The sequence below is a fragment of the Armigeres subalbatus genome, chromosome 3 (assembly GCF_024139115.2).
Source record: "Armigeres subalbatus isolate Guangzhou_Male chromosome 3, GZ_Asu_2, whole genome shotgun sequence".
Classification (NCBI taxonomy): Eukaryota; Metazoa; Arthropoda; class Insecta; order Diptera; family Culicidae; genus Armigeres; species Armigeres subalbatus.
In genome coordinates this window covers 39866521-39886598 of record NC_085141.1, presented here as the reverse complement: position 1 = coordinate 39886598, position 20078 = coordinate 39866521, and the positions used below count along the sequence as shown (strand labels likewise).

Below are 20078 nucleotides of genomic sequence, written 5' to 3'. Positions count from 1 at the left end.
CTGTTCCTTTAGTGGCGGTAAAAAATAATTTTGGTTCCCATAGTGGTGCTATCCATTGGTTTCTTATGAGACTCGCCACTATTGGTACAGTTGCACCACTATAGGTGCAAGGGAGTCAATTTTGTTAAGGAAAACCATTGTTTTCAATAGTTTTTTCAAGCAAAATCATACGAGAAGTTGCATTTAACAGGATATTTAAAGCAAGACGCATCAACTGAAGGCATCGTAAAGTGTATAAATATGATAAATCTCATTAAAACCCTACTACCTCCACTATTGGTGCTACCTCCACTAAGGGTACGGTTACCCTAGACGTTCTGAAATGTTCGACTTGATTTTGGTGTAATTGTAAACAATCATAGGATGTCATTTGTAACAAAATCGAGTGTGTAATTGAGTTCTCCAAGCGCAGTTTTTCGCACACCAACGTCACTGTATAGGATATATAAAATAAAAGTGGGTGGTAATCTTGTTGCGGCAAAAATATCACAAATACTTTTGGAGGAAGACAGCACACATTGACAGGAATACAGCGAAGTCACGCACACTTTCATTTATTTGGAGAAGTCAATAGTGATTTCGAGTGATATTTGTTATTTATATATCAAGGCACGTTTTGCATATTTTTATAAGTGCAGGAAAATCTGTTTTAATATGCTTATTGCTTATTATTATTTCAGCAATCCGAAGAACTCTCTGATACTTATTCAAAAGGACGTATGTGATTTTGAAAACAAAAATTCAAACGCCGATTTGTCGAATCTGATAGCACTCCCACGCAAACCATCACCACAGACAGGTAGGGGAAGCCTTCGGCTACCTGTTGGTGGTGTTGGTTTGCGGGGGAGTGCCATCAGATTGGACAAACCGACGTTTGAATCTTTGTTTACAAAATCACATACCTCCTTTTGAATAACTACCCTACAACTTAAAAAGCTATTTTCAAACAAATACACTGGGGATTAAGAAAACAAATTTCATTCAATGTGCAAGTGTGCAAGGTAAGCGAAATATCTACACAATCAGACAAATGCATTATTTGTATTATTATTATATTTTATGGATATATTTTTTTTCAGCCCGGAAAATAATGGATTCTCTCCTACCTCCATGGCACTGCGGCGGTAATTAAAAGTTATAATTACATGTGAAATAATTTTGTAAGAATTATAGAAACGAAAATATTTCAATTATAAAAATGTCAAATATTATTGTTTTTAAAATAGTTTTTTCTGCGTTATAGTTATTATAGTTATAGCTACTATAGTTATTTTTTTAGTGCGATCGCATTGAGTTTTCTCCCAACTCGCCCCAATATTGCATTTTGACAAGTATTCAAATTTACAAACTTTTTATATTTATAAACACAGCTGATCCCAAGACGAATCGATTAGGAAGGTAATTTTGCAAATCGGTCCATCCGTTCGTGAGTTATATTGCCTCAAAGGTAATGTAAACTCAATTTTATATTTAGAGGAAATTTTTAGTGTTTAAGCATATAGGACGAGTTATAAGATAAAGAAATATTTATAACAAAACAAACGTAATAAGCGAGGTAACGTGATGTCGAACCTTAATTAAGCGCTTGGAACATTCAACACCCTCATGAAGCCAGAGATAAAAGCTGCAAAGCACGTGTTCTCACTATTCCCACTAGCACAGTTCCATAATTATGTCTGATCTGATAGACACGTAAACACTCAATAAATCTACATCTCCCCTCTGGCAGTTCGAACAGTCAGTGCTATATGTAACCTTCAAACGCAAACTGCACAAGTCGTGAACTAATCTACTGAATAGGATGCTCCCAATCCCATAAAGCACTATTCGGATCAACGAAAAGTGTAGACAGTCACGAACAACGGGAAGGGCCCATTCACTCCCTCGCCCTCCGATATACCAACAGTACCAACCAAACTAATTCCAAATTAGGAAACCAATGAATACCTTATGGAATACCGACACGAATTGAATTCATTTTTCTTGTATTTGCTCCCCTCCTGAAAGCAACCAGCTGGGCCATACTGCAGTCTATGACAGAGAAAGTCAGATTCGAATTTTCCTCCCGGGGAATTTTCACTTTCATTGTCCTTGTTCGAGTATGTCATATAGTCTAAAGGATATCAAACCTCACTGTATGTGTTTCAGAAGGCAGAATGATAAAGTTTTTCTATTCCAATTCGCGATTACCAATTCGCTCCCTAGGTATAATCATTGCATTTGAAAAATAACTTGGAGATAGGAAACTCAGCTTTGAGTTCATACTCGTAATAAGGAATTGTATTTCCATGGATGTTGAAGTCGAATAGCGAAAAATTAAAACTATTTAGGAACTTTTGTTGAGAGGTTGCGTATCCGCTTTTTATATCCGCTTGTATACTCTTCAAAGCAATATTGCGGTTATAGTAGGATCATTGTCGAGCCATTTCCATCATGATGCATTTCGACACTCCGGCTAGAATTTTAAACTAGTTGATAGACTTTTGGTTACGACTCTAAGGCATTACATACATCCTTCAAGGATTTATTGAATAACGGGCCTTTCACAAATTACGTAACGCTGAAGGGGGAGGGAGGGGGTCAAGCCGAGCGTAACCTTGTATACAAAAAATGATACGAGGGGGAGAGTGGGGTGGTGTGGTCCAAAATCACCAAATTTAGGGTTACGTAATTTTAGTAAGGCTGTAAATCTTGGCAGCAGACAAAAAGTATATAAGTTCCCTTTTCCAAAATGGCCAAAATTATTCAAATAGGCTGAAAGTTCTAAAAATATAAAAATGTCAATATCTGGGTACACGGGTCACATCTGTTTTTTGTTGTCCGCATAAGGGTTAAATTTGTTTTGTAATGTGTTTAAATGCTTTTGCCTATCTGTCTACACGACATAAAATTGATGTCATGGATAAAAATTCATGGTTTATTTTAAAGTTTTGATAATTATTAAAATGTGTTAAAAAATTTAAATGAAGTGAGATGAGCGTGCGGCCGGTTAATATGAATGAATTTTTCTACTGGATCAGGGCTTGCATAAATCGCTCTCAATAGATAACGAACAACGATAAAAGAGAGGCAACAACTGTTCCGAATCATAACAAGCCATGATAACAAATTTATCAAACATGTAGGGGGAAAGACGGCTTTGGCAGATTTTGTTCTATTATTGGCAGGGGGGTTTTTGTCGACCAAATTTTATGAAATTTGGCCACAATATTCTTTGATATGCAAAGAATATTTAGGCCAAATTTGAGCCTAGTCAGTCATAAAAACCCTGCCAATAATAGAACAAAACCTGCCAAAGCCGTCATTCCCCTATATAAGTGCAAAAAAACAGAATCTAGCTATGTGTTTTCTCCTTTCGTGTTGGTTATTGCACAACTGTGTAGAACAAGTTGAAATGCATCATCAGAGCTAGTGCTCCCCACATTTGGAGCTTTCTAAAAGAAATTTATCATGGGGTATAGCCTCCCGAATCAGTTCTCTATCATGACAGCTTGCGAAAAAAGTCTCTCGCAGTATGCTACATATCATATATGTATACAGAGATGATAAATGAGAGACTTGTTCTTTCTCTTTAGGATTCAATCCCTGTACTGGAGGATATAAACAATTAGGATATAAACAATTAGCACCAATACATTACCAGTTTTCTACTTCCATGTCTAGTTGCTGAATGGAGCAATCTCATTGCTGATAATAGAAATTGCTATGCCGGTAGAAGAAACCCCAAGTAACCATTAGCACTATATTACGCCAAACCGCCATATAGAGCCACTATACAGCTATTTAAAAACTTATTACCATTAAAGTAGCACTATATGCCTGATTTGGCGGAATATAGTGCTTAGTGGTTACTTGGGACGTTTACCTGTTACTTTAATATTAAATTCACTGAGTTTGTGGTAAAAGCTGTTATATTTAGTGAACATCAATTATCAAAGAAAGAGCACGCAAATCTAAACCAGTTGAGCTGTACCTGTGTATTAGAGTAATTATTCATTATTTAATAACTTTATAACATTTCAGCCGAATCTGTCAACGTTTGGGCGGTGTTAAACTCGTTGGAAGTTTATATGAAAAAATGTATGCAGAAACATCCAAATACAATGATTTGCAGTTGGACGGCACAACTTACGATGAAGAACTATGATACTCATTCAGATCTTGAAGAATTTAATACAGAATGTTATGCAGAAAATCGCGAGATTAGTGCTAAATGAACCGATTTTTCCCATACCTGGGTACATTATCACTGCCCATTAGGGTGGCTCAAAAAACACTTTTTCAAATTTTTTGATGGGCCGCCCTCGGCCGTCGAAACGAAAAGTCGGAGGAAGGAAGTAGAACAAATAGGGTAAATCACTACTTGGGCCTATGGACCCGATTCCCGGCTCACTGCACAGAAAACTAAGGAAGGATTATGGAAGCCGTAGGTTTATGATTGCTAATTTTTAAAAAGTCTCCCATTTATTTCGCACAATACTCAATATTTTCCAACTATTTATTTCACTCCTAATTGGTCCAATATAGAAAATAAAAATGTAAATTCCGAACATTCGCTCTCCGTTGCTACACCACTTAGGGTCTGTCTCATTTGGAGAATTAAACTTAAAAGTGACAGTTTGAAAATTAAAAAATCACCCCGTTATAAGAATGGCTGGTGCTACCTACTGGTGGATTTTACAAAACGATATTTTCATATAAACACCTACCTGAAAATCGTCACTGTTCTCGATACAATCATCGCTTCAATCTGTTAATCCCCACACAATAATTCTAAACTCACGCACTTTAATCTTTTCTATTTGTTCGTTTCACTAGAACTAATATAAACATATTAGAATACATTTAAAAATGTATCCTCAAACCGAACAAAAATTCACCTCGGCCTAAGAAGTTCTAGCCGCACCGTGCTGCCAGAACGCCAGGAGTATTTTTTAGTATGAAAAAATCCTTCATCGTTGATAGGAAAACTATCTAATTAGTTGACGCTATCATTAGAGTGGCCCAAGCTTATATGGAAAAAGTGAAAAGTCTGGAATTTCAAACCTTGCACCCTTAAATGACAGTTTGGGGGTCCCAGAAGCTCCCCTGAAAATTTCAGCTCATTCGGTCCAGTGGCTGGCGTGCGCAAATGGCTCAAAGTTTGTATGGGAAAAGTGATCCAAATGTATGGGGAAACGCAACCGTTTCAGTTTTTTGCTTCTAGGTGGCGCTGTAGTCGACGGATTCCTGTTGTGGACAAAATGTAGAACCTTTTTTATATAAAGAAACGGTCGTCCGATAACAAAAGACCGCAAGCTAAGGGTTGTGTACTTAGCTGGTAGTGCAGCCTAGGCACTGTTGTCCTTCTGACATCAGCTAGAATGAGAAGGTACGCCTCGAGCGTCTGTTCACCAGGAGGTGCGGCTCAAATAGCGTCTGCCTGGTACCCAGCGGCTGAGTAATGAAATGCTGTATCGCCTCAGCTATACCTAAGGTGGCAGCCCCACCAGCGCGATGTAGGTAGCGCGACCCCGGTAAGGTAGCTTACTGAAGCCAAATACCACGAAAAATGGAGATAGAAGAAAAAGAAAACGTTTTTTTTTGGCAAACGACCCGGCAACGAAATAAGGACTGATTGGAAACTCGGTACCTGGCATGTCAGGACCCTAAATAAACCTGGACGAGTGAATCTTTTGGCTCGCGAACTTCAGAAGGGTGGCCCAGATCCGGAGAACGTGAATTCCGGATTTGCGAACGATATCGATGTTATCGGGATTGATCGCCGTGCCGTGGAAGAGGCTTTTTTGTCGCTGTCGTCACTGGCGAAACATCTTTTGCTGGCGAGGATAGGGCACTAAATGTCAACGAAGGAAAAATCAGAACGTTTTGACAGATAGGTACCCAACATGTTTGGGAACGATAACAAAGGGAACCGCAGCGACAATCGTCCTCTATAGTTTATTACCTCTATTCTCACGATCAATACCAGCAAAACGAAGTACATGGTCACTGGCAATCAACGTGGGTTCATTAGTGGCGGTGGTAGCGAAATGGTGCTGGATGGTGAAAAGTTTGAAGTGGTAGAAGAATTTGTGTATCTTGAAACATCAGTGACGTGCGATAATGATTTTACCGCGAGGTGAAAAGGCGTATTGCAGCTGCAAATAGGGCTTATTACGGACTTCGTAACCAGCTTAAGTCCCGTAGTCGTTGCGTTGCGTTGCATTGTAACGGAGTATTTCGTAGATTGCATACTGATAGCTGTCATGTATATTTTTTACCTTTCTTACCCCAAGTGCTTATAGATTACTATTTGGGATTTAATAGCAACCCAATTGGGGGTCCAAAATGATAAATAAATGAATGCTACCATTGCTGGCCACGCCCATCTTCTCCGATACTAGGGAAAGGAAGGAAATGATTATATGACATCTACTTAACGAGAGGCCAGCGACTCACCGACGCCTTCATAGATGTCAAGGAGTTGTATGGTTGGAAGGGTGTAAAGTTTAGAGATATCATTATAAGCAAATGATATTGTGATTATTAACAAGACGTTGGGAGTGAGCATTCTTACTTTACTTATGGATCCTGTACACCTCCGGTGGTGCAAAGGGCCGACTTGAAAGATCTCCATCCTGAGCGTTGCCCGGCTATCGCTTTAACCTGTTGCCAGGTTAGATTTCGGTCGACTTCTTTTATTTCTTTATTGAGGCTTCGCCGCCATGAGCCTCTGGGTCTGCCTCTGCTGCGATGTCCCGCTGGGTTCCAGTCTAATGCTTGTTTACAGATTTCGTTTCCACCCAACGTAGAGTGTGGCCGGTACAGCCCCAATTCCGATCCCGAATTTCTGTTTCTATTGGCCTCTGGTGATAACGACGATGGAGCTCGTTGTTTGAGATCTAGTTGTGATGACCCCTGGCCCGAATTATATACCGCAGGCATCTGTTAATGAACACCTGCAGCCGTTGAGTGTTCTCCACTGATACACACCATGTTTCACTAGCGTATAACAGCACAGATTTCACGTTAGAGTTGAAAATTCGTATTTTGGTGCGTTCACTTATCTGCCTGTTTTTCCAGATATTTCTTAAACTCGCAAAGGCACCCCTTGCTTTCTTGATCCGTGCGCCTATGTCGATCTTGGTACCGCCGTCTGACGCCATTTGGCTACCAAGATATTGGAAGTTTTCAACATTCTCCACTGGTTGCCCGGCTACTGTGAAACTGGAAGGAGTCACCGTGTTTACATCCAACGATTTGGTTTTGTTGACGTTGATGACTAAACCTGCCGAAGAGGAGCGCTCGGCAAGGTCGTTGAGCTTACTCTGCATATCAGAGCGCCGTTGCGCAACATCATCCGCCAATTCGAAGTCATTTAGGTGCTCCATGGTTATAGGCTGCCATAACAGCCCGCGGTTTGGTTCACGGTCAATCGCATCTACCAGAATCTCGTCGATTACGATGAGGAACAGTAACGGCGATAGAATACATCCTTGCCTCACACCAGCTACGACCCGGATAGGTCGGACAAGACCCCATTGTGCAGCACTCTACACGAGAAGGCCTCGTACTGTGCCTCGATGAAGCCGATGATTTTCTCAGGAACTCCCTTGCGTCTCAGGGCGCCCCACATATTCTCGTGATTGAGACGGTCGAAAGCTTTTTCGTAGTCAATGAATACCAAGTAAAGGGACTCTTGGAATTTGTTGACCTGCTCCAGAATGATACGGAGCGTGACAATATGGTCCACACAGGATCTTCCGGCACGGAATCCGGCCTGCTGCCGCCGGAGAGTCGCATCGATCTTCTCCTGAATCCGGGCTAGGATAATTTTGCACAGAACTTTGAGAACGAAACACAGCAACATAATGCCTCGCCAGTTATTGCATACAGTCAGGTCACCCTTTTTGGGCACCTTCACTAAGATACCTTGCATCCAGTCGACCGGGAAAGTTGCGGTGTCCCAGATATTACGAAATAAACGATGCAGTAGTTGAGCGGATGTCATGGGGTCAGCTTTGAGCATCTCGGCTGATATGTGATCGACCCTGGGGCTTTATTCGATTTCATGCTTTGGATGGCTGTTTGAACGGGAGTGAGCATGCTAAGAAATTTATGCCACTCCGTTTTCCTGGATGTTGAATCTTCTGGGTAGGGACAAGTTATTAGACTTGCCCTGTCTAGGTTTAGGCGCCGTTGCTCGCTCTCTGGAACGAGATAAGAAGAATAATAGTTAAATGGGAAACCCCACCCCACATGTGTTAATATTCAAATTCAAACTATAAAAAGTGTGTCAAGGATTAATTATAATTATTTCCACTCATTAAGTAAATTATTCGTTTTGTCTAGATATATACACTTGGAAAATCTTCACGTCCGATTTACGTGATATAGATGAGTTCTAATGAATAATCCTCAAAATCTACCTGACCTTGGTAGCCTTGAGCTGCCTCGTATTCACGGAGCGATTAACAGCAGGGAATCAATATTCGAGCAATGCCTAACAATATACCCTTTGTCGTCAACAGAGTTTGTTACTGACAAACGCACCTCACAACAAGCCTTTGTCAGAACCCAAACACAATATGACAAGAATCATATTTTCCGAGAATACGATGCTAATTTTGTAATCATAGTTAGATTCTCGAATATTTCCATAAAAGCAGAAACTATGATAGCATAGAACCGAGATTTGCTGTAGAGATAATGCAAAATAACGGGATAAAAAGTTAGCAACAAAATTGTCTTCTTTTTTATTGCTGACAAAAAAATCCGGATCTTTGTCATTATTATCTCCGACAAAAACAAAGCTTTGTCGTTAGTTCTCTTTTGTCGCTTGTTTCGCAAGCGCATCCAAGAACAATTGATTCCCTGATTAACAGCGTAAACTTAAATAAATTCTGTTGGACTCCATGACAGCCATTTTGACCGTTTTCTTCAACTCACTTGCTAAGAACATCTGTCATAATATTCAAGCGTTTTCAATTTTGAAAATGTTCTAAATTGCAAATACAGCAGCATTAAGGATTCGTTGTCTGTATCTTACCAATTTAAGATGCCAAGAAGTGAAAAAAAAGCTTGACTGGAATAACAGAACAAAAAAAACTACTCTTTATTACTTATTCCTTATTCTATGGTTCTATGAGTTTGGAGGATTGATTTCGAGAATTCCGCTTGTAAGAATATAGTTTTGAGTAAGACAAGTTAGATGGAGCCACAGGAATGGTAAAACTTGAATTTTATCCGGCAAGCATCCATGGAATCCCGTTTACGATACAAGGCAATTTTATGAAAACGTTTTTTTAACTCATCCCGGAAAAACACATTTTTTCACTTGTCATAAGACGAGTCTGCACCATCCCATTCAATTCCACCACTTGATTGTACCTTGACAGATACGTATTTCGACCTCAACAGTAAGATGGAATTAAATAGAATGGTGCAGACTCGTCTTATGACAAGTGAAGACATTCCACTAAAAAGCTCAAAATAATTTTATTAAGATTTTTTCAGTTGATGTTGAGTGACGAATTGTCGATTGGACTATGTTAAGTAAGTATTTTCGATGAACACAAATAGGTTCAAACATTCCAATCCATTGACCTATAGTGTAAATAACAATTGTAATAATAAATGAAAATATAAGTTTGTTAAGAAAAATTATAGCTGGTATATATTAACATATCTACGACATGAAATGTTTTTCGGGTGAATAGAATTAGTAACGCAAATTACCGGAAAAAGAACTAAGCCTTTTTAGATGATTGGATTTAGGAGCATATAATTGCCCTGGTTTGTATTCACTAATGGAACGTAAGTTTATGAATGCATTCCAACATATTTTATTCTCAATTGTACATAAAAAAAATGGCACCATATAGTGGAATTGCAGCTTCAAAATACTAAACGATAATTTTTTTTTAGGTTTTAGGCATTGAAAAACATAAAAAAAATCAAGAATAAAGTATAAAAAGAAAAGTGGGTAATGTCTGTGACATAACCGCTAAGTGGACGTAGGACTTGACTTGACCATGCCTTTAAGATACATAATATGTCCAAATTTCGCACATCAACTATTTTGGATAAATAATCGGCGTTGCATACCATTCCTTGGCAAATTCTTCTCATCAAACCGACACAGAAATCAAATCTACCTCGAACAAGAATCATCAAAAAAAAAATTCAGGAAGTATCTGTCCGGTCACGAAATATCAGCCTCGACAGTGGCAACCTTCCCACTGAAGGACTGCCTGAAATAAACCACAAGTTGGCTCAGCAGGGGATGAAGACTTAGAGTGGCCCAAGCTTATATGGAAAAAGTGAAAAGTCTGGAATTTCATACCTTGCACTCTTAAATGACAATTTGGGGGTCCCAGAAGCTCCCCTGAAAATTTCAGCTCATTCGGTCCAGTGGTTGGCGTGCGCAAATGGCTCAAAGTTTGTATGGGAAAAGTGACCCAAATGTATGGGGAAACGCAACCGTTTCAGTTTTTTGCTTCTAGGTGGCGCTGTAGTCGACGGATTCCTGTTGTGGACAAAATGTAGAACCTTTTTAATATAAGGAAGCGACTGGTGAAGACCGGATGTAAATCCCTTTGAAATTGGCCAAGTTATAAGCACCCAAAGTCGAGGGTGTCGAGCGTGTCCCCCAGGGGTGTTATATAAGTTATATATTTTTCAAACAACATTTATAATGTTTATAGCATAATTTATTAACTGTATAAAACTACAAAGTTATCAACAAACAACACTTATACCTATATTAATTATTTATTTCAACTGCTATGCCTTCCTTTATAACAGAGCGAGTGCAACCTGGAAAATTTTGCCTATGCTGTTGAACAACTTTGAGAAGATATTGAAGCTGTTCTTCATTTTTTGACAGTTTTCCACAAAAATCTTGAACTAGTTTAACTCCTCTTTCAGCACAGGCATTCACTACCAAAGATGAATTAATTGTATTTCTACTTTCAACAAATTCTTCCAATTCATCCCATATACTAGGATTTTCTTTGAGAAAATTTGCAGATATTCCAGAAATTAAAAAAAAAAAATTCATCGTATTTTGAGAAAGAAAATCCGAAAGCGTACAAGAAGTCAACTTATCTATCGTAGATACTTTCAATTAAATTTTTCTTACTTTATCACCCTTACAAGATTTTAAATTGTGTGCCATTTCTTTTCTCTCATCAGTAGATATTTCTGGGTCGAAAAAAGCCAGAGCGAGTAGTTCTTCACTAAAGTACACATTTTTCGATTGATCAGGGAAAGCATCTCGTAAAGTTATCAATTTTTTTGCCAGGTTTAGATCATTTCGTGCTGCTGATGAGGGTAAAGGAGCTTTAAACCAAGACCAAATGTAAACTCGTAAAATAAAAGCACACATTACTGGAATTTTTCGCCTTTTATCATCGGTCATGTCAAATTGGCCTCTAAACAGCCATATTTTAAAACAATATATTGCTTTCGCCATCCATCTGGCATTGCTATGTGCTCATGGTGGCGAAAATTTAATTCTTTTCACACCAAGAAATGCTAAAGATAAATTTAGCAACTCTTTATAGTCTTGTCGTTGCTGTTGAATATTGAGTTGGTTTTTCAAAAATTCAATCAAATGTTGTGTTTCATCACCAAGGATCTCAGTAATGTTTTCGTCTACCATATTTTCATCAAAGGATTGATCCATAGTAGGCCATGCCGATTTAAATTTTATAAAAATACTTGAAGAAGGGCCTTTAGAAGGAAATAGCTTTTCCAAAGCTGCTGTCATCAAAACTTCGGCAATATGATGCCTACAGCCAGCCATAAAAGATCTCTGCCAATCCGCTTCTCGATTAGGGTACAAGCGCCTTTTTTGATTCCTGTATTTGCTGCTGTTGTATCAAATCCCACTGCACAGATGCGATCGCTTAGTTCCCATGCATTCATCAATTTGCAAACTTCGTTTGCCTGTCTTTCACCAGTTCCAGAAGACAATTTTGGGACTCCGCCTGCATCGCCGCCGCAATGGTCGGTGGTACGTTGCTCTCATTTTAAACACCCCTGGGGGACACGCTCGAAACCCTCGACTTTGGATGCTTATAACTTGGCCAATTTCAAAGGGATTTACATCCGGTCTTCACCAGTCGCTTCCTTATATAAAAAAGGTTCTACATTTTGTCCACAACAGGAATCCGTCGACTACAGCGCCAAGAAGAAAAACTGAAACGGTGTTTCCCCATACATTTGGATCACTTTTCTCATACAAACTTTGAGCCATTTGCGCACGCCAACCACTGGACCGAATGAGCTGAAATTTTCAGGGGAGCTTCTGGGACCCCCAAACTGTCATTTAAGGGTGCAAGGTTTGAAATTCAGGATTTCATGCATTTTGGGCCAGTCTAATGTAGACTGTATCTCAGCCCTTCCACTGAAAAGTTTTCTAACCCAAAAGGATAGCGACTGAAGGAGAACATTATTTTTAACTCTTAGGGCCTTGAAAAAGGCTGTTTGCTTTGGCTAAGTGCAAAAAGTAAGAAAACGATCTTTTCAAATAACCGCGAATTTCTAGTGATGATATAAAAAAGACTGAATGCTCTGCGAGTAGTACACGGACAGAAAACTGTTAATATTGAACCAAAAAATATGATTGTTGTTTTCATGTCGTCACATTTTATTGAATATACTATGTAATTTATTGTTTCAACAAGATTTACTAACATAACATCAATAGCAAAGTATTATTGTTTCAACAATACTTATTAGAAATGAGCTTTTAAAAAAAGCTCACATGACTTCAATGTATACATTTTAAAATAACCTCAGTGGGTTTTCGTGAACAATATCCGACATTTATTATGCTTCCTTGAAAACTACAAAAACCTTTAACAAACATTCAACATGCTTAAATTTCTTTTACTGAATGTTACAGTAATGCTTCTTATTTTTCAATTGCTCTATATTCCTACTGGAACTTGGCTTGTTTTCAACTTTTGTTCTATTAGCATTTCCATTGTTATTATTATATATATCAATTGTAAGCTTTCCAATGCCTAGCAATTGCATGAAAATGTATCTTGTGTGGCAAGTATATAATTTTGACGTTTAGCGCCAGTAAACGGACCATTTAGCTTTAGTTAGTGAGATAATAAACACGCTCAATAATAACATGCTTGTTAGATTTGTTATTATTAACCAGTCCAGTTTTATTGATTCTACGTTAAATTTATCATTTTTACAGTACTTATACAATACAATAAAATATTTGTATTTATTTGAATGTGTCTATTAAAATTAATTACCAAAATCATATAGGGTATTAATGGTTGTTTGGCTTAATTTTAGTAAACAAACCGAGTTTGCATCAAATCAACAAAAAAAAAGTTTATTTTTCAAGGGGACAAAAATGAACCGGACATAATATACAGAGGACTGTTGTTGCTAATTATCAAGGTTTGTTAATCTATATTTTAATTTATGACCACTAATCGTTCAAAATATTATTTTCAGAACTCATTTGGTTTAAAAATGTGGCACGGCAACCATTCACTGAGACATCATATCAAGCATACGATAAGTAGGGAAAATGGAATTTCCCTCAAATAAATCCACGGAGATGTAACCAGGTAAATGCAATAAATTTCCATTAGAAATAAGTAGTATAATCATTTATGATACTGTTTCAGAAAAATATCGACATAAATCCAGCCAGTTAAAAAAAAACGTTGTACAGTAGGAAGAATAAAAAAAAATAATGAAATGTAGCAAATATAATAAAGAAAAAAATAAAAAAAAACATTTTGATTTGAAAACAATAATGCATTTCACTATTTATATACATACAACCAATTTGTTGATTGGAACAAACATACTTCTCTTTTTGAATCAACAATAAATCTCTTTTAAATTCAATAATATTATTTTTGTTATCATATAGAATGTTGAAAACTTATGAAAGCTTTCTGAAACCATAGCTTTCAAAGCTTATGTTAAAACAATAATACTGGATTGTTGAAACAACAATAATTCTTATTACCATAAAACAATGTGAGATTCTTTTTGAATTTATGTTAGATATTATTGTTTTTAAAATAGTTTTTTCTGCGTGTAGTAGTAAAATTCTTCTTTATTTACACATTTTTTGTTCTACAATTATTTTTAACATGTACAGTGATCGGCCGGCTTGGCCCTTCAACTTCAATTTTAATTATTATTATTATTATTTTTATGTTTCTACTTAATTTTTAAAATATAATGTATCATGACGGCCTTCAGGAGGCGCTAGTGTGTTTTTAAAAATTTGATAACCTAACTACTATGTACACTAATATTTACAATAAAAATTTGATAACCTAGATTGGAACTAGCGCCCTAAGCGCTTGTTGGTCCGAGTGCAAGCAACGGACCCTAAACTTTTCTTTACACTCACCAAAGCGTTCATGTAAGGTTTTTATTCCGGCCAGATGGTGAACCTCGGATGTTCTTGTCCTGGGAGGGGTGTTGAGGATCATCCTCATTTGGACTCGTTGAAGTTTGAGGTGGTGGGTTTTAGCGCAGCTCTCCCAGACCGGCATGCCATATTCGATCACAGGGAGGATGATTTGCTTGTAGACAGCAAGCTTATTTTTCAGGGACAATGACGACCGGCGGTTGATCAAAGGGTACAGTGAATGCTCTGCGAGCGAATGCACTTTTCTTTTATACCTTATTTTGAATCTTCTCTGCTTCCCAATTGGTGGGCCAATCAGCTAGTGTCTTGTATCCCGCTTCTTTGTCAGCCAAAGCGTCATCATCATCAACGTATTCGAGAAGGGCGTCTTCTTTTTTACGCTTGTTGTTCGCTGCTGACGTCTATTTCCTAACGGGACTTTTCGCTAGATACAGGCCAATAAGCCGGGCAAGCGAGCTTAGAATTGCAGTTCAGGTGGGAAGTACGTGTTCTTTTCTGAGACAACATTGTTAGTAGTAGAAGGAAGGAAACACCCGGACATGGAATTTCGGGTGATAAGATTTAGAATTGGTAACATGGGACGATCATTCAGTCACGTTCGCTTTGTGTGCGGTCAGTATCAAACAATGTTTATCTACATATTTTTTTATCAATGCTAAAAATCCAACATTTGGTGAAAAATCGATTGATAGTTTATTAATGTTTGAGCTGTTATCGGTGATTTTTATCCAAATAAGATTATGTGAGAGATTTGGACATCTTATGAATCTTTAAAGGCATGGTCAAGCGAAGTCCTTCGTCCACTTCGCGGTTAAATCAGAAAAATTATCCACTGTTAGTTTTGACGCTATTTATGAAAATCACGCATAAAATCTCTAGAATATTGGATTTGGCACCCAAGTACAATTTCTATCCCGAAGGGTATTGAAAGCATTGATATTGATCTCTATGATTGGCTCTCTGAAGAACCGTTTGTTTTTTGGACATACATGTTGCATCATGTGGCTTTTCTTCAGCCTGTCTCGGCCGGGGTACAGTGACTATAATAACAGTGTCGTCAAGTGTCAGAATTGGAACAGAATCGTCTGTCAGTTCCATACAAATGCGCGTTCCAAACGAGCAGGAGACCTGTCAAACGTGGCACATGACGTTACTCTTCTTGTAGGACTCTAGGCCGGGGGTCTGATGTTTTGGTTGTGTTTTCGTAGTACAGATGCAGTCTCTTTTCATCTGCTTTTCGTTTATGGAACTGTCAGTGTGGATCGCACCTATCTCTTTTCTTCCCGTGATTATCCTTATGGCTGTCAGTGCGGAATTTTCAATGTTGACTACGAAACAAACTGTGGTGGAGGTATACAAGTGTCAGTCCCGTGGTCTCGGCCCAGCACCGATGCCGGCCGGTCTCGGCTCGACTGTGCTGCTACTGCCGGTGTCTGCTCAGCATTGTGGCCTTGTCGGGTCTGTAGGGAGGGACTGCTGATGTACTGGCTAGGTTTCGGCTGATGATGGTCGCTTCGATGGTGTCGAGCCGAAAAAGCGGTCGGTGCAGACTTCATTCCCTGCTAAAAGGTGTGAGTGCTGTTCAATCGATGATGCGGTTGCTTCGCTTGTCCCGGTCAGAATGAAAGGAAAAATCGCGTTGCGCTATTTTATGGCTTCTCGGCAGACCCAGCGGCTGCTCATTCGCTGGTGTCTGCACCAATCAGAACGTGGTAATGGAATGATGCAAGAATTATGCGGTACCCATATTTATAGGTTCCCTTGATCTCAATGTTTTCATTGAAAACAGTTTCATGCCTATTGAAACAAGTTTTTCGGGTCTTATCAAGCATGGACATGGAAGGCATACTTGAAATCTGGCTTACCGCAGAAATTCGTCCACTGAGACGAACGCTATTAACGTTTAAAATCTTTCAACACAGCGTAACGCGGTCGATTTGAATACAGGGTTGTTACGGAGATCCTGAAATATTTTCCGCGCCAAATCCGCGCCGACTAAAATCAAATCCGCGCCATTTCCGCGCGACATGAAATCCTTTTTATAATATTCTTATTCTTTAATGGCAATACATTCCAACTGGAACTTAGCCTATTTTTCAACTTAATATTATATTAGCATTTTCTCTACATACTAAGTAACCCGCAGTTAGTATTTCAACCATTCTAGATGGCCTTATCATTACTAGAAGTACTGAAGCTAAGTGAACAAGAACTAAACAGCCAAAACTATTTAAATAGGCACCGCTTTTTAAATGATGATGGTTTTTGCATGTTTTGCTCCGTTATTGTCAGTTGTTTTTTTGTTGATCAAACTTTATTGGCAATTAAAAGTGAGGTTAGGTTTCGAAAAATTTTAAAACTGAAATCAAATTTTACGCTCTCTCATCACTTCAATCGTAAAAATAAAAATCATTATCAAAAATTTTCTTCCATTTTGAACACAAGAGACAGTGCACAGAACGTGTCAATCATCAATTTATCGAATGATGATCCTTTGTTTTTAACCTCACTTTTATCTGCCAATAAAGTTTGGCACAAGATACATTGATATACAAATAATGTTCAGATCAGATTTGATCAAAATTGATCATAGATAAACTTGTTATTATGCAACTTTGTTGTAATTAATGATCACAAGACAAACTTGCGTAGATATTAAGGAATTAGACATTACAGCTCCGGTTTTAAACAAAACTTCTGTAAAAACAATTATTTGAATTCATGGTTGCTTATGCTCCGTTGATTTGCCAGTCAGAATCCTGATTTGTAGCGTAAGTTCCTTCGGAAATTGCAGAGGAATATTTTCAGAAATTTCAGCATAAATTTGTTAGGAATTTGGCAGAATAATTTGCGTAAACTTTAGCAAAAATTAGTCCGTTATTAGTATGTTACTTCTCCTTCAATTCTTGTAGCAAGTTTCTCTAAGAGTTCATGCATAAATTCCGACAACATTTTTAGTGGTAATTGATTTACCGTTTTTTCGACCGTTCTTTTTTTTATTTTGACCGTACTGGAATTTTAGCCATAATCTCTGAGAATATCTGCGGAAACTTCTCTGAGAATTGGTGCACAACCTGCGGAAAATCTTCAGAGCCTTGCGGAAGTCTCCTAATAAATTACTGCGGGAATCGTTTGAGAAATGTTTACAGAAATTGAAGAAATTCCGCGAATATTTATTTTTATAACTTTTCGGATTTTAAATGCTACAAAAATCTTTTTATGCTGTGGAAATATGATGATATAAGTATCATGCTAAATGGTTCATCGTAAAGGAAATAATCAATCAGAAACTGACAGATATCTCGGAATTACAAAGGAAATTGACAAGGTGAAAATGGATGTTCATGTCCTTCAATAGACATGATTGATTTCCTGTATGTTTCAGAATGGATTAAAAATAGCAACAAGTGGTACAATCAGGGAATCAATATCCGCGCAACGCCTAACAATATACCCTTTGTCGTCAGCAGAGTTTGTGACTGACAAACGCACCTCGCAACAAACCTTTATCAGAACCCAATATGACAATATGACAAGAATCATTTGCCTGACATGCTCTGATATTTCCGAGAATACGATGCTAATTTTGTAATCATAGTTAGATTCTCGAATATTTCCATAGAAGCAGAAACTATGATAGCAAAAAAAACAAATTTGCTGTAGAGATAATGCAAAATAACGGGATAAAAAGTTAGTAGCAAAATTGTCTTCTTTTTTGTTCCTGACAAAAATTTTCGAATCTTTGTCATTATTATCTCCGACAAAACCAAAGGTTTGTCGTTGGTTCTTTTGTCGCTTGTTTTGCGTGCGCATCCAATAAAAATTGATTCCCTGAGTATAATACATGTCATTCAATAAGGGCTTGGACATATCCGAAAAATAATGTTAATAGCCTTCAAACGTAAGTTTTTTTTCTCAACAACATGTGCTAATGAAAGATCCAGAAAGACATAAAACTAATAAACGTCCTTAGATCTAGCATTTTATTTATCAAATTTTCACCTAAAACTAAATCCGCGCCAAATCCGCGCGAAACCCTAAAATCGTTATGTTAATCCGCGCCAAATCCGCGAAAACCGCGAAATCCGCGAAAATCGCGAAATCCGCGTAGTCGTAACAACCCTGTATTTTGAAATGACACCCGGTATAGTAAAGAGAGACGTAAGTCCTACGTCAAAAAATGTACAATTTGTTTTAGACAACGCATTGCCTTAAGCGAACAGAACAAGAACACAATACGGTGTGTGATCCCGCAAACGGAGAAGACTAAAAAATACGAACACTTGGCCACTCTAAAGTTAACCTATCGGTCTGTGGTGCTGGTGGGTTCCGGAAAATTATCATTGAATTGTGTCACAAAATAAGTTGAAAAAGAATTGTAAATAACAAAAACTTACCATTATAATCCTCCTTTAGTAATATATCTAGAAAGCAAAATTTTGTTACTTTAATGTTATTGTGGTACCTAACTGCGGCCAATTCTTCCTTTCTTCCTGAGCACTTTGAATAATTGATATTCCTGGGTTCCAGATGATGCAGCCTGGACATTTGCCGCAGCACATTCCTGAAAGATCATCAATAACGTCGTCATCTACCGTTGAGGAATGCAATTTCCGCATCAAATTCCTGTTCCACTAACTTGCCAAAACTTCGAAAAAATATATCATGTATGCACGAAAAAGCCTCACGTCGCTCACTGGGTCAGTCTCCTCAGCTTTCACCAGCTTAAGTCCCGTAGTCTGCAAATGAAAACAAAACTCGCGCTGTATACTACTCTGATTGTTCCGGTGGCTTTATACGGCCATGAAACATGGACGTTAAAGGAGGCTGATCGGAGAGCTTTCGGAGTGTTTGAGCTTAAGGTGCTGCGGATAATAAGCTTATACAACACGGCAGACTACGGTGGGCTGGACACGTAGTTGGTATGCCGGAAAAACGTCAAGCGAAGACAATGTTTAGAAGAGAACCCGGAAGAGGCCGCAGGCTTCGTGGAACACGATGGCTTTGTGCAGTTGAAGAGGACCGGAGGGCGCTCAATGTTCAGGGCGACTGACTGGAAGCGATTGGCCCAGGATCGAGTCCAGTGGAGAAGGATACTCCATTCGGCGTAGGTTCATCGAAGAGCTGTAGCCCATCAAGTATCAAGTAAGACGTGAAAATAAGAAACATTTATTTTTACGTCACGGCGTGGAATTGTTTTTGGGTCCTTGCCGTCGTGTAATTTCAAGAACAGACTTAAATGTACGTCAGTCGGGTCGCTCCCTTTATGTGCATCCAATTGTATGTAAACTTACATGAGTTTTTCGTAGTGTGCGGCTACGAACATCACACGACTTCCTAGGCTTTTCGTGGACTTCACGTCAACTCTTATATGGCCAAACAGCCTTCCAAGAAAAACACTTTCAAAAAGGTAACGCAACTAAAAACATATTCACCATACTGCTTCAACCCTGGCATGCAATGCTTAGCATTAATACCAATACCATCGTAAGTTATGAGAGCGTGAGAGATGTTGAGAGCATAAGTAGCATTATTTTCCTTTCCATTGCACATAGTTCGCATCATCCTGTTGCACAGCATGTGCCGTCTTCTCCTCATTTTCCCGTCCGATGGTAGGAGAGTAGAGGTAGAGGGATAAAGCATCAATAACAAACAACGTACACTC

General features: G+C 38.4%; 1 long non-coding RNA gene across 1 annotated transcript; it reads left to right on the top strand.

Moving 5' to 3' along the window:
• The first annotated feature begins 13111 nt into the window (after nucleotides 1–13111).
• On the top strand, nucleotides 13112–13778 carry LOC134224480 (uncharacterized). Its single transcript, XR_009982951.1, has 3 exons — nucleotides 13112–13416; nucleotides 13474–13589; nucleotides 13650–13778. It is a non-coding gene; the product is annotated as an uncharacterized LOC134224480 (long non-coding RNA).
• The last annotated feature ends 6300 nt before the right edge of the window (nucleotides 13779–20078 follow it).